The 16,273-nt window shown below is 40.0% G+C and overlaps 1 protein-coding gene and 1 non-coding gene across 3 annotated transcripts in view; both read left to right on the plus strand.

Moving 5' to 3' along the window:
* Positions 1–16,273, plus strand: part of MLLT3 (MLLT3 super elongation complex subunit) — a 282,306-nt gene that overhangs the window by 100,990 nt on the left and 165,043 nt on the right. The window lies entirely within an intron of this gene.
* LOC113595905 (U6 spliceosomal RNA) lies at positions 9,938–10,045 on the plus strand. Its single transcript, XR_003416561.1, has one exon. It is a non-coding gene; the product is annotated as a U6 spliceosomal RNA (small nuclear RNA).

Consider the following 16,273-nt stretch of genomic DNA (forward strand, 5'->3'; position numbering starts at 1 on the left):
AACATGAGATTAATTTTGGTTTTGATTACTGTGTTACACCAGAGATTTGAGAGGGAAGGAGGAAACACATAAGGATCTGGGTTTTAAGGCAAACTTTAAAGGTTATGTAAGATTTGATATTTCTATAAATATCTTGTTACAGTGATACCATTGCCCATTCTTAAAAAAATCATAGAAGTTTTGACCATAGGCCCTGGTCACTTGGAGCAGGCAATTTTAGGCTTAGGATATATTCCCTCAGATCATTAGTTTTCATCAGATGCTGATATTCTTTGGATACCTTGTAAAGTAAGAGATAGGTTGCTGAACTAACACATTATATAAATTTGTAGATTGTATGTAGGCACTCAAATTTAGAGCCAAGCATGGGTGGAAAACTTGGCCTGAACTCCACTTGTCTCTTCCCCCCACCCTTTAAAGATCACTTAGCTGCTCGAGTGATGTTTCAAGAAACAGGACTCTTGGCCAAAAGTAGATACTGTCCTTAAAATTTACTATTCGCTTTAGCGTTAAGCCTCACGGGCCTACACTGTTGAATGAAGGCTTCAAGGTGCCTTGTACTCTTGCTACCACCAGTTGATTAGTAAGTATTGATTTGCAACAAAGAGAATTAATTTTGTGTGTTTGTGAAGGATTCATTTTTAAGTGATATTCCCCCTCGCTCTTAAATAGCAAGTGATTAACTGCTACTTTAATTTTCAATTAATCAAATTAGGTTTCTACTGGTAAATTTTGATTACATGCAGTTCTAACAGCTTCCAGATACACTTCTTTTTCCCATATGCTTACCATATGCTGAGTAAAACCAATGTAGAATAAATTAGTGTAAAAGTAAGAACACTTAGTTCTTTTGTAGAGTTCATCTTGAATGATGGAAGACAGCTCAGAATCATTTTAGCTACGAAGCACCTTTTGAAAAGTGATATGGCAAAATAGCCCATTTATGTGTGCCAAGGTCTGTTTTCATAAATGTAAATTTGAAAGTTCATTAAAATTTTGGCATGTGATTTGGAATGCATAATAACTGGAAGGGATTCAAAGCCAGAAATCTGTATCCTTATACCAACAACATGTTTCACTGAAGACTGGCTTTGTATGGTTGTTTAATATTTAAAAGTTAAAAAAAATAGTATTTACTCGATGGTTATGGCTCTGGAAAGTATGTTCAGGATGGAGAGGCTGCAGGGGCAAGGGAGAGCCAGTGGTCTAACCAGTGGCCCCAGAATGCGCACCAGTCTCCTTGTCTAAACAGGCCAGGTGACTTTGGAAGAGTGAACGCTGTCCCTCAGTTTTCAAAGATGGCAACATAGAAATGCGTGTTTTCCTTGTTTTCTTGGGGAACGTGAAGATGGACCACGCAGGACATTTCCGATCACGTTAGAAGAGCTGAGAAGTGGCCGAGCTGGGGTCAGGCATAGGTGGCATCTCCTGCTTGTAGCTAAACGTGAACCCTTAATGCTTGGAGGCAGTCTAATGTTACACAGCAGGCCTCATGCTAACCTGTAATACAAGCCTCCTGTGGTGAGGATGCAGAAGCGAAAGAGATGAGACAAAATCAACCTTACTGTCGGTGCAAATAAGCCCATTTCTTGCCCGTAGTAAGAGGAGTGCATTTTACCGTGGACCTTTCTGGCATCTTCAAGCGAGGCCTAGGAAACAGTGCTACAGCCAAGGTAAGAGCACACGAGGAATTGCTGTAACAGGAAAGGTGTTCCTTTAGAGCACACGGGCTAACCTTTTCAGAACCTTATCCTCTGCCCATTGTTAGGTTTCGCTGTTATATATGTGCACTTTGTACAGATTCCATTTTTATTCTGTTATTTCTCTCTACAACTTTGTTTCTAAAGTTTCTTGTTTCGTGACGTCTCAGGCGCTCTGGTTTCTCCCTTCCCGTTTTGTCATAAGAGAGAAAAATGGTTTCTGAGGGGACTAAGATGATCACCAGGATGAAAAGCCACACACCTTGGGTTTGTGATTATGTACTCAGCTCATATTCTGTCACTTCGTATGCCATTTATGGATATTGTTCTGTAATTAGCCAAGTTTCCTGCAGAAAGTAAGTTTAAAATCACTGTCGTCTTGGTTTATTTCCTCTCTTAGCCTTTGATCTGTTTGACTTTGACACATGCTTCTCACCAGCTTCTGTGGATTCTCATTCTGACAGGATGCTTTGATTCCTTGCCCCTCCCTGCCAGCCCTGGTTCAATGTATCAGCCACCAGATTGGAGGTTCTTGCGTCTGTTTTGTTTACTCTGTTCTTGGTCCCTCCTTTTGTTTCGCCTAAACTTAGTGGTTTTTCCTGCTTCCAGACTTCCTTCCCTCAAACCACTTTTTACATTGTGCCCCATTCCCATTCTGAAGACATGGGTGTCCTCAAGTTTTGTGCCTCTTAAGAAAGTTTTTGGGGAGCGCCTGGGTGGCTCAGTCGGTTAAGCGTCCGACTTCGGCTCAGGTCATGATCTCGCGGTCCGTGAGTTTGAGCCCCGCGTCGGGCTCTGTGCTGACAGCTCGGAGCCTGGAGCCTGCTTCGGATTCCATGTCTCCCTCTTCCTCTGACCCTCCCCTGTTCATGCTGTCTCTCTCGCTGTCTCAAAAATAAATGTTAAAAAAAAAATAAAAATAAAAAAAAAAAGAAGAAAGTTTTTGGTGGCTGTCTATTGCCTATAGAATTCAACTCCTAACAGTACTCTGTAAGGAACATCACAGGCTGGCACTTGCCTACTTTTCTCGCCTTAAGGTTGGTCACAAACAGCCAGATGCCTAGAACCAGACGTCAAGTTAACTTGTAGTTCCTTATCAAGCTATACATTTGCTATACCCTGGGTTGTTTGCTTATGTGTTTCCCTTTGCCTACAACGAGCACCTTTCATTTTCTTCTTGGCAGGTACTTACCTACTTTTCCTTAAAGGTAGTCTCTTTTGTGTGTGAATGTAGCGGAGTCTCCTAAGCCCTTGATGAAGGCTTGCCCGTGATGCGGTTATTTAATGGTTGTTGGTAAATTTGCCTTCATGGTCAGATGCTTAGCTGTGTAAGAAGCAGGAGACTGTGCCTTACTCATCTTTGTCATCTAGCACATAGCAGAAGGCCTGGCATGCAGTTGGTGTTCCATAAATATTTATTGTATGGAATTTAGTTTATTTTCCATTCCATTTTATAGAGAATGAGTGAATCTTAGAGTAAATGAAGTACCTAAAAATGCCGTATTTAAATGAGGATTTGTGGCTTACCATGACTTATGGAAATAGAAAGGGAAATATCATAATTCCTTGGCCCTCAATCTAGTGAATAGACACCATGGACCATAATTGGTGAGTTATCCAAAACACGTTCACCTTTGGCTAAGGAAAGCGCTCGCGTGTGTGTGTTTCCATGAGAAATTAACTTCGAACCAGTGAAAGAATTATTTGAAACCTTGGCTTATAAATAGTTATTAATAATTATTTCTATTAAAAATGTTTTTTTTTTAATTTTTTTTCAACGTTTTTTATTTATTTTGGGGACAGAGAGAGACAGAGCATGAACGGGGGAGGGGTAGAGAGAGAGGGAGACAGAATCGGAAACAGGCTCCAGGCTCTGAGCCATCAGCCCAGAGCCCGATGCGGGGCTCGAACTCACGGACCGCGAGATCGTGACCTGGCTGAAGTCGGACGCCTAACCGACTGCGCCACCCAGGCACCCCTAAAAATGTTTTTAAATGTTCATTATTTATTTTTGAGAGGGAGAGAGCTGGGCAGGGGCAGAGAGGCAGACACAGAATCCAAAGCAGGCTCTAGATTCCAAGCTGTCAGCACAGAGCCTGATGCTGGACTTGAACTCACCAAGCCCTGAGATCATGATCTGAGCTGAAGTTGGATGCTTAGCCAATGGAGCCACCCAGGTGCCCCGTTCTTAATAATTACTGATAGGGCTAAGGGGAGAGCCTAGGTTTCTGGGCCCTGATTGTAAGGAAGAATGTTGGAATGGAATGGGTTGCACATGACACAGCCGAGAGAGAAGTGATTGCTCTCAGTTTCTCTGTGTGAGCTGGGGTAAGTAATTTTTCTGACGCTACGTTTTATAACACGGGGCACCTGAGTATCTAAGTCAGTAGTGTATACTAGGCTGTAACTAGTCAAGAAAGAAAGCAAAGAGCACTGGCAGAAACAAGAATGGGGAAAACATTGAGCCCTAGGGGTTTCAGTATATACCTCATTCTTGACCTTTCATTTGTATGGGGCATTTCACTGTTCTCACAGCCCCAGGAAGGTATGTTCTGGGGTACATGGCATTTTACAAACATCTCCACAGCATTATCTCCCATTACACATGTTCTTATTTCAATTTGATTTTTACATTCCTATCAAGAAGCGGGGGTGACATTTCTTCCCTTTGAAGCTGAGTCGACTTGCGTGACTGTTTCCACCTACAAAGAACTGCAGAAATGATTCTAGGTGATTTCTGAAGCCGGATCACAAAAGGCTATGTGGCTTCCTCCTTGTTTGTTGGAATGTGATGCTTTGTTGCGAAACCCGCAGCCACCGTGTGAGCAGTCCGTCTATCCTGAGGCCATCAGGTTGTGAGTGCAGAGCACATTGGAAAGGCCCTGAGAACATGAACTCCCTTCAGAGAGATGTCCAGCTGCCCTGGACCCCAGCTGTTCCAGCCCTAGCCACCATCTGACTGCAACCACATAAGACATTTTGAGCGAGAATTGCTCAGCCAAGCCTTCCCGAATTCCTGACTCAGAAACCACGAGAGATAGCAAAATGGCTGTTGTTTCAAACTAAATTTGGGGTGATTTACTCAGCAGTTGATCATTACAACATATTTCTTTGGGGAAGCATTTTCTTCTAGGTGGTATTGATGAAGACAGGGCTAGTATTAGAAGCATCTCTGAGTGCAGATTTAGAGTTGTCACTGCCCTAAGCCTGTTCCCCAAAACTTTCATACCCTAGTTGGGGATTGGTCGAGGAGGGGAGATTGTAAAAGAGAAAATCACGTAAGCAGAATTTTTTTTCCTTTTCCCATATCTTTACCTAATAGTTGAGAAAGAGGGGGCTAGCCCCCTTTAGATGCTTACACTAAACTGACTACATTACAGAGAATCTGTTTTGGGGAAGTAAGGCCATGGGCAAGAAATTCTGCAAAAGAGCTTGGGGATATCTCTCTGGGAACTGTGAATGAAGCAAAAACAGGCAATGCCAAGGAGGCCAGAATTTATGTTGAATAATTTATTGTTCAGTGTGCTTTTTTAAATATTAAAATCCGAGTGCCTTTTATGGGTTGAATCTGACCCCTGCCAAAAGATAGGATGCCATTCTTTTTTTATTTAAAAAAAATTTTTTTTTTAACATTTATTCGTTTTTTGATAGAGACAGAGCGTGCGTGGGGGAGGGGCAGAGAGAGAGAGGGAGACACAAGAATCCGATGCAGGCTCCAGGCTCTGTGCAGGCTCCAGGCTCTGAACTGACAGCACAGAGTCCGACGCGGGGCTCGAACCCACGGACTGTGAGATCATGACCTGAGCCGAAGTCGGACACCCAACCGACTGAGCCACCCAGGTGCCCCAAGATAGGGTGACATTCTAATGCTCACATACCAGCACACGTGACCTTATTTGGAAATAGGGTCTTTGGCAGAGATCCTGGTGGATTCATGTGGGCCCTGTCCAATGACTTGTGTCTTTACAAGGAGGCAATGTGAAGATTCAGAAAGACACAGAGAAGAAAGCTATGAGAAGACAAGACAGAGATTGGAGTTAAGGAATGCAAGATTGCCAGCAGCTACTGGAAGCTAGACGAGTCAAGGAAGGATTCTTCTGTAGAGCTTTCAGATGGAGGTTGGCCCTGCCAACACCTCGATGCCTAGATTTCTGTCCTGTAGCACAAAACATTACATTTTTGTTGTCTCAAGAGCCAACCAGTTTCTGGTACTTTGTTATGGCTGCCCTCGGAAACAAATGCAGTGCCTAAAGTTGGATTGAGACAGTGAAAAAATGTCACTCTTCAGAAGTTAGGAACATGAAAAGATAAACCACAGGCTGGGAGAGAATATGTGCTAACCATATATCTGACAGAGGACTTGACTCTAAACTGTGTAACGAATATACAACTCAATAACAAGACAGCCACTTAAAATGGGCAAAAGATTTGCAGACGCTTCAACAGAGGAGATATACACATGTCAACTAAGCACATGAAACGATGCTCAGTATCACTGGTTATTAGGAAAATACACATTAAAACTGCCATGAGATATTATTGCACTATTGCTACAGTGGCTAAAATGGAAAAGAATGACTATGCCAAATGCTGATGAGGAAATGGAGCAACTTGAACTCTTAAAAGGTTTTTTCTTTTTTTAAGTTTATTTTTGAGAGAGCGAGCGAGCAGGGGAGGCACAGAGAACGGGAGACAGAGGATCCCAAGCAGGCTCTGCACAGTCAGTGCGGAGCCTGATGCGGGGCTTCAACCCATGAACTGTGGGATCATGATCTGAGCTGAAACCAAGAGTCAGACACTTAACTGACTGAGCCCCCCAAGTGCCCTGCAGCTGGAACTCTTCTACATTGCTGGTCAATACTTAAAATGGTATCATCCCTTTGAAAGACGGTTTTTCATTTTCTTAAAACATGAAGCATATAACTTACCTGGTTGTTCTACTCATAGGTATTTACCCAAGAGATTCGAAAGCATATCTCCATACAAAGACTTTTGCACAGATGTTCATAAGAGCATTATTTGTAATAGCCCTAAACTGGAAGTAACTCTAGTGTCCACCAACAGGGAGGTGGATAAACAAATTGTGGTATAATTAAATACTATTCAGCAATAAAAAGGAATCGGCTATTGATATGTACAACAATATGGGTGAAGCTTAATAATTAAATAATTATATTGAGTAAAAGAAGCCAGCTTCCTCCCCAACAGAGTACGTATTGTATGACTCCGTATGTAGATACACACAATTTTAGAAAGTGCAAAGTAATGGTAATGACAGTGAAAATCAGTGGTTATGGGAGGTAGGGCAGGGTACGGAGGGGTAAGATTTTAAGGAGACATGAGTAAACATTTAGGATTGATGGGTTTGTTCATATAATCTTGATTGTGGTGATGGTTTCCTTGGTGTATATTTATATCAAAACATCAAATTATGTACATCATGTATATATGATTTTTTAATCTGTCGATTATGTCTCAATAAAGCCAGAACAAAAAGAAAAGTTTTATGGAAAAAATTAGGGTTAAGAAGGGGGTTTAAACTCCGGGCCCTATTCTACTAATAGGTATCAGCTGAGCGTGAGCAGGTGCAGTTTGCTTTGCTGTTTATTGTTGAATAGACCGTCTTTAATGACAAGAGAACATTTAAATCTAGAGCCAACAAGTAAACCAAACCTTTAGAATCAGTTGAGGTTTAATCACAGAAGACTATGATGGGTTATGGGGTTAAGGGATTTATTATAGAAATTAAACCTTAAACATTTATGGTAGGAGCTTCGGAGATGAAGGTCCAGGAAGCACACTGGAGGATCCCTGGAGCCCCCTACTAGTGAGTCTGAAAAGCCAGGCATGAGACAGGAAGCCTGTGCCTCTGTGTGCCTCTGTGTAACTACCCCCTCTTTGTGTCTGTTGGGTTGGCCTGGAGTTGTTGTTGACCTACAGGGCCAGTTTGGAAAGGTGGATAGGGATCTGAGAAGAGCAAAGATAAGCTTAAACCCACCTACATAGCCATGTCTGGTCACTATACTAACCATGACCACCTTGAGAGTAATGACTTCCAAATCCAAACAGATGCATCCAAATCTGTGCAAATTCTGCTTTTGGTTAACTTTAAGCTGGGACTATACAGGGAAGAGAATCCCGGAAATGTAGTTTTTCCTTAAGAAACTTGACACAGTACAAACCGCCACAACCTGCCAATTAGTGGCCTTCGTGAGTGTAGTACTTATTAGGAATTTAGGCTCCCCTGTTCTCATGTGATGGGTCAGTTATGCTAGACAAATACAGAATATCTTTGAGAGTGATCTAATTGGGACAGAATGTAGTGAGTTAGTCCAGGCATGAGGAATAAGGGTAGATCTTTTCAGAGTCAGGCCTGATTACAATGTAAACAATAGGCAGACTCTCCATCCCCTCTTACAAGGAAGGTGTTTATAGCAACATAAACACCTTTTCAGCACAGTAACATAAACAGTTTCTCAAGGAAACATTCTCTGGCATTCAGGAAATGTTTCTTTCTTTACAAACAAAAAACTGTGTTTTTCTAAAGATTTAATTTACTTAAGGGCTCTGTTTAGAACAAGGCTATGATTGTAGAGGGATAAAGTTATTCCCAGAGCACTTTTGTGGTAGGCTGTAGTTGAAGTCCTTATAGAAACATCTTGTTTAAAAATCTGTAGATTAACAGAGCACAGGCCAGTGCAGGTGTCCCATGTTACATTTTCGATACACCTCTAGAAAGTTGTATAAATTATCCATTGGTGAGTCAAATTGTATGATAAATTCCCAGTAGTTTCTGAATTGATATTTTCTGATGAAAATCCTTCTTGAAAATGTGAAGACCCTTTGTTATAGGTATAACATACTACCTACAGTGAGGCCAGGGACTATGATAGAGGCTATGTATTTGTCTCAAATCTACATATTTAACTCATTTGTGCAGTGCATAAATGCTTCCTAATATTGGTCAGTTATGATTCTTATTTTAAAATTCTTTAACTCCTATAACATTTGGAACTTGGAACCATTGGAAATAGATTTCATTCACGAGACCCATTTTAGGTTTGAAAAGGAGAGGAAAATTCTTAAAAAAAATTTTTTTTTTAAATATTTATTTTTGAGAGAGAGAGATAGAAGACAAGCAGAGGAGGTGTGGAGAAAGGGAGACACAAAATCTGAAGCAGGCTCCAGGCTCTGAGCTGTCAGCACAGAGCCCGAAACAGGGGCTCGAACTCACAAACCGTGAGATCATGACCTGAGCCAAAGTCAGATGTTTAACCTACTGAGCCACCCAGGCGCCCCAAGGAGAGGAAGATTCTTTAGCAAGAATGCTTTCTTAATAGACAAGGAGAATGGATGTACCTATTTTCAGCATGTTATTAAAAAATACATAGTTCTGGTAGTGCAGTGAAGGTGCTGTTAATAGGCACGAAGCATCAGCCACACCCGTTTTTGTGTTTTGTTTTTAACCTTTGTGGAAAGGCTTGATTCACTTAAAAGATTTACCCACAAGGTCTGGGAATGATGTATTCATTGCTGACTAGATTTTGTGTAGCTTCGCACAACTTAGAATGTGGATGATGGTTTCTCTTGCTGCCTTCTAGTGCTTCTCAAACTTTAATGTGCAGTTCAGTGACCCAGGCATCTTGGTCAAGGTAGGTCGTGATGCAGTAGGTTAGGGTGGGGTCTCAGTTTTTTATTTCCGACAAGTTCCCAGGTTTGGACAACACACTCTGAGAAGCAAGGGAGTAGGCTTTTCTGAATGTAATTTTTGGTGTGGTTGCCCATAGTATTCAACATTTGACAGTAAGTGTGGCGTATATAGAGAAAAATGATTGTTTTCACGTATGCCCAGTTTTTGTCTGGAGGACAAAAGGTTACTGGTAGTCTCCCATTAATTAAGTAGCTTGCTAATAATTTGGCAGGAATTGAGTATAGGCATTTCCCACTCAACTGGCTCTATGTTTATTGTGTTTTTAAATTTATGAATGTGGTGTGGCTTAAAAGCCAACCCCTCGTTGAGATGCCAATTACACCAGGAAGGGGGAAAAAAAACCATTTTGCATTTATGTGGAGTACAACCATGGGCTTATTTCTTTCTCCTGCAAAGATCTCCTTGGTATCGATAAAACTAATATAATAATTACATCCTTGAATGTTAATATATATAAAATTAAATGATTCCTTGCGGGCATTAAAATAAATTCCGGTCCAACTTGGCTGTTCTTGGAGAAGAGTTTGTGCTCACTTTGGCAGCGCATAGACTAAAATTGGAACGATCCATAGCAGATGAAGCACGGCCCCTGCACAAGGATGGCACGCAGATTCGTGAAGAGAAGAGTTTAATACTGAGGAATCGTTCATGGGGGAATACTTGCCTGTTTGAGGGATGAAAATGGAGAACTAATTCGAAAATAATTTTTAACTGTCAACATTTTTTTAAATGTTTTTTTTTATTAAAAAATTTTTTAATGTTTATTTTTAAGAGAGAGGGAGAGACAGAGTGTGAACAGGGGAGGGGCAGAGACAGAGGGAGACACAGAATCTGAAGCAGGCTCCAGGCTCTGAGCTGGCAGCACAGAGCCGGAAGCAGGAGCTCGAACCTATGAACCGCAAGATCATGACCTGAGCCTAAATCGATGTTTAAGCAACTGAGCCACCCAGGCTCAGTCCCATAACTGTCACCGTTTTTTAAAACTGTTAAGATGGCCAGCCTGAAAATGTTGGTAGAATTGCATCAAGTGATATTGAAATATATTGGTCTTGAATATTTTCAAAGAAAATTTCAGGCAGTTGTGTTTATCTGGGAAATAGCATTAAAATATGAATTTGAGGTTAGGAAAAAAAAATGTTTGGAAAGATAAAATCAAATATTTCAAAGGAATTATTTGCTTAGTTCTTAAAATGACTCAGTTTTTCTTAATTTTAAGTTGAGCCTTTGTGTAATTGAGGATTAAAAACAGAAGAGAAAAAAAATGAACATCTTTAAAGCTTTCTGGATTAGTGCATAAATCTGATCTTCCCAGGGGAGTGGGAAAAGATGTGACCAAATGACTATTACCTCTCTAGACGATGTGACCATAGCAATCATTCTGCAACAGTGAAGATCCTCTAGGATCCTGACGCAGGCAGGAAAAAGAATTCCCAGGAATTCTTGACGTCAAATTGTGTGTATCTACTATAAAGATAACTGCTGGCTAAATTATTTTTAACTTTGATATCTAATAGTCTTGAGATTATCAATAAACACTTTCCTAAGTGCATCTTCCAAAAGATTGAGGCTGTAGTTAATGTCTGAAAACTTTTCATCTGTTTCAGATGGTTGAGTGTGTTGGAAGTTATGTGTTCTGGAAAAGTGAGGAAGGCGGGATGTGCTCCATGGGGGCTAAGTGTTAAAATGCTAAAAAGTGTTACTGTTTAAAGTATGAATAGTAGGAGAATAACTGTGGCATTAAAGATTCAAAAAATTATACGTGTACATTGTAGGCCATTGGGGAAAAGACAAATTAAAAAAAATTGTTTATTTTGAGAAAGAGAGAGAGAGGCAGAGAGGGACAGGGAGAGAGAGAATCCCAAGCAGGTTCCACACTGTCATCACAGAGCCTGAGGTGGGGCTTGAACTCACAAACTGTGAAATCATAACCTGAGCTGAAATCAAGAGTTGGATGCTTAACCAATTGAGCCACCCAGGCGCCCCAACACAATGAAAATTTGAAAACCTAGTGTACTTTCTTTTTTTTCTTTCTAGTTTGAAAAAATATATAATTGCCTTTTTCTTCACTGTAATGTTGTTTCCCATGTGACTGCATATTTTTTGTGTGCAATTATTTTCTATGGCTGTGTAATATTTCACTTAACAAAAGACATCATTTGGGTAACTATTCCTTCCTATGTTTCTTCTTAGGTATTTCAGTAGATTTGTATGTTTTTGCCAATGATACTATAATGAACATCTGTGTATAATGTTTTTCTTTGATCAGACTTGACTTGTTAGGCAAGATGGCCAGAACTGAAACTCATGTTCTTACAGGGAACCTTTCCTTAAAAGCTGGTCTGTGAAGTTGAGGGACTGTTTACAAAGAAGTACTAACCCTTCCTGAGTGTTAAAAGATAAGGATGTTATGACAAGGTGTTAAAAGCTAAGCTGGAGTTGGGCAGGTCAGATTAACTTGGTTCTATCTTTGACACCTGTTTTTAACACTTGTTGAAAAGGGGAAAAAATTAAGGCTAGAGTTTCATAGCACAATCCTTTCTAAAGAAATGAGTTGTTTATGTGGCAAATCCCTTTAAAAATATTTTGTTAGTAAACAAGAATAGGAGGACACTTGGAGATACAGTTTCTAATAATAAGTTTACTCCTAGCCCTCTTAACTTTAATTTAGGGCAAATGTATTGAGGTACTTGTGATTCATTAAGCAAATAGGAAAAAAAAAAAAAAAAAAAAGAGGAAACAAGAATAGTACCTGCAGTAGAAAAAACTAGAAAACAGCTCACAATTGGGATTATAGACTGGTTTGTAATATTAGCCAAATTAAAAAAAAAAAATTTAAATGTTTATTATTTTTGAGAGAGAGAGAGAGAGAGAGACAGAGAGAGAGCAAGCAGGAAAGGGGCAGAGAGAGGGAGACACAGAATCAGGCTCCAGGCTCCGAGCTGTCAGCACAGAGCCTGACACAGGCTCGAACTCACAGACCACGAGATCATGACCTGAGCTGTAGTCGGCCGTCCAACCGGCTGAGCCACCCAGGCGCCCCTATTAGCCAAATTCTAGAGATAAGACAGTTAGTTGGATAGATGAACCACAAATCCTTCTTAGTTGCTCCATGAAGTTACAAATAATCCCCAACTTCTAATTAGCCCACAGCATTTTAGCTGCCCCACTATATTCTGGTAATAGATGTATAGCCACTACAGAAGGTTTGCAAGACCAGATGTATAAGCTATATTTTCTATGTATATTTTAGCAAAGTTCTTAATTGAGTTTAGAAATTCTAGTCTTTAAGTGGATTTTAATTTTTCTGGATTGTAATTATTTGTGTTCCGTATAGTGAAATGTCTCTAACATTTTTTTTTTTCAATTCCAAGGCATTAATGTATATACAAGTATAGGGATTAATGAAGTTCTGTTTTCATCATTTTATGTTTATGACTATATTTTGAAGAACTCATATCACCTATAAGTTACTTTTTAACAACATAATATTTGGTAGATAGAAGAGAATGCAGGCAACGGGTAAGCTAAAAAGCAAAGTAATAAATGAACGTCCATGAAGCTACCATTCACCTTAAGAACTAGAACACAACCAGATTATCTTTGAGTTGAACCTTTCCTAACCCTTTCAGTTTTGCAGAGCTTACAGGTTAAAAAAGATTTTGGTGCCTACTTTTCTAAATTAGAATTAGTATGCTGCTAGCCTCTGGAAAAAATCTAAAGAGGTATATGCAATTTACATTAGGAACACCTGCAGATTAATGATTGATGTCAATGCATATACATAATTCATAATGACAAAGATGTTTAAATATAGGACATTAGATTTGAAATTGTTAAGTATGCTAGGTTTAAACTTTCAAAAAATTTCTTAGACTAGAAGTTGTTCTCTTTTTTATTTTAAATGGGCTATTTTAAGAATGCCACTGAATGTAAAAACAACATGACTACATTATTTGTATATAAAACACCAAATAGGTTTTTATTTTAACAACATAAATTCAGATTACATGTTGGAAATCCAGGGTTTTTTTTTTTAGAGGAAATTACGTATCCCATCCGCCAACAACCTTCTGTGTTTCCAGACTTTGCCTCCTTTTCTGGGAATCGAGACTTCAGGGTTCAAAGCTACAAAAAATTGTCACTAGGGGAAAATGCTATTACTTAATAAAGTTCCAGGTATTATTTAAAGGTTTTCTCCACTTGCCCCCCAAAGTGTTATTCTTCTCCTTTGTACTTTTGTTCATTACTGTTTCAGAATGTGGTAGTTTTTGACTTCCAGACTGATTTTCGACTGAATCTCAAAGAACAGAAACCCACATTCTTTTTAAATTTTTTGTTGCCTTTAGTAGGACCAATTTGAAGATCAGGAAACCAGTTTTATTCATCTCCTAAAGCCATCGCAGGTGATTGTCTCTCAGAGTCCGTCTTCCTCATTAAATAAATGTTAGATTTCAGTTTTGCTTTGTATTTCCCCCCTGATTTCTTTCTGTATTATCACTGCCTTTGATTTGGAATTTTCTGCCCCCTTGAACAGGAGCATAAGCGTCTGGAGGGTATGCTGCAGGCGATGCTGTTTCTCATTTTCCTCTTTCTTTAAAAAATCTCTCACGTGGCATTAACTTTTTTCTTATAATGCCAAATTTAACCTGTTATCTGTGAATTAAGACTAAAAAGAAAACCAAATTGACACTACAATTTAACCTTTTATTGACTAAATATCTAACTCGAGTTTTGAACATGTGGGAAGAAATATGTAGTTGGGTTTGCATTTATTTTTAGCAACATAGTTATTTCTGACAGGTTGATCTGCTATGAGGACGTTGTAAAATTGCCCTTTTGATTTAGAGAACTTTTTCATTTGAAACTATTTAAAGTTTCCTTTTACTTTTTCAATTTTAAAAATAAGTTACTTTGTTGTCGCGGAAAATTGAGTCACTTCCTAGCTGAAATTTTAAACTCCTAAATGTTACGGGCCAGTTAGTTTTCTTGAACCAGTCTGGTTGTCAGCTGGTTACTTAACGCCTTTATTCCTCAGTTTTCTCATCTGTGCAATGGAAGGTGGTAACTCTTCAGGGTGGTCGTGAGAATGAGATGAGTTGTTATGTTGGAATCCCTGCGTGGGACGCTTGGTTACTTTTTCTCTCACTGCCACAACCGATTGACACAAACGTAGCTGCTGAAAACACCACAAATTAATTTTTTCCTGGTCAGCAGCTGGGATTATAGGTCAGCAGCTGGGATTAGCTCCACTAGTTTGTCTTCTGTAGTTTCATGAGCCATTGGTGTTGGTCAGGGGGGCTGTCTGTTGGGGGGCTCAGGGAACAGCCTGCTCCCAGGCTCGTTCAGGTTGTCCCCAGGCCTGTGGTTGTAGGCCCCATGTCTGTTTCCTTGTGAGCTGTCAGCTGGGCCAAATTCTCACTCTGGGAAATTTCTCTGACTTCCACTGCTGCCATAGCTCTCCTCTTCCTCTTGTACCACATGTCTCTGACGGTAGCAGGAGAAAGTTCTCTGCCTCGTAGTGTCTAACCTGCATGTGATTAGCTCAGGACCGTCTTGCCTAACACGTGATAATCCTTAGAGCCTGTGGCCGGTTGATTAGTAGCCTTAATTACATCTGCAAAATCTTTCACAGTAGTACCTAGATTAGTGTTTGACTGAATAAGGAGAAGACAGGAAACTTGGGAGACAGCTTCAGAATTCTGCCTATGGTCTTGCTCGAAAATGGTAGTCTGGTAGTGATGAAAGCAGTCACATGTTTTTTGTTTTGTTTTTGTTTTTGTTTTTAGAAATTATGTTTAATGTTTATTTGTTTTGAGAGAGAGTGACAGACAGACAGCATGAGCAGGGGAGGGGCAGAGAGCGAGGGAGACACAGAATCCGAAGCAGGCTCCAGGCTCTGAGCCGTCAGCACAGAGCCACACATGGGCCTTGAACTCACAAAGTGCGAGATCATGACCTGAGCCAAAGTCGGATGCTTAACGGACTGAGCTGCCCAGGCGCCCCCAAAGCAGTCACATGTTTACCTGAGTACAGACTAAATTGTAAATCTCTTGTAGGTGGGCACTGTTCGTTACCTTTTTTTGTATCTTTAGGGCCTTATGGTTTGCTGTATGTTTATTTAAATACCTGCCATTGGTTGATAGCTTCAGTGCAATTTCTCTTTTGGTTTTATTCATTTTATTTCTCAGAATCAGTAGAAGTTCTGTAGGAGTTTTGTTGAAGATTTCTGGTACCTCTCTGGAATGATTAATTACATTTAGTTTCTCCTTACCTTTTTTCCTACTTTTCATTTTCATTAAATCACAAAGATAAAATTGCCTGTTCTTATGTTAGAAACTGCCAACAACCTTTTGCTACTGGAGCACAAATTTTGAGTTATTTTGTCTTAGACTCTTTAAGTCCTTACGAACTCTTAGCCATGTCTTCCGTAAATTGTATTTGAAGATAGGTTGTAAGTACAGCATACTGTTGATGGCTGAATGTAAAGTTGGCCAACTGCCCTGGCAGAAGAGGGGTGACCTTATTGCCCTCTCCAGGGTGGCCGCCTTAACTAGTGAACCTACAACCACAATGATTGGCAAGGTGATAATCACCCTCTGTTCCTCTTACCATTTTGGGACGTTTTCCTGATCAACAAATCTCGGTCTTCCTTTAATGATTTTAATCAGACATATTGGAGACCTGCCAAGAAAGAAGAGTATAAATCATCACCTTTAAGAAGCCAAGATTTTTGAAAAGGGGTTAAGCCATTTAATGGCAGTGTTTGTAGGATATTTACATAGGCCAATCACTGTAGATAGGAAAACCTATTTGTCTCAGGGACCCTCCTCATTAAAATTTTCTTAAAAAACATCTCTTAAAC

This window comes from Acinonyx jubatus, chromosome D4, assembly GCF_027475565.1.
Source record: "Acinonyx jubatus isolate Ajub_Pintada_27869175 chromosome D4, VMU_Ajub_asm_v1.0, whole genome shotgun sequence".
Taxonomy (NCBI): domain Eukaryota; kingdom Metazoa; phylum Chordata; class Mammalia; order Carnivora; family Felidae; genus Acinonyx; species Acinonyx jubatus.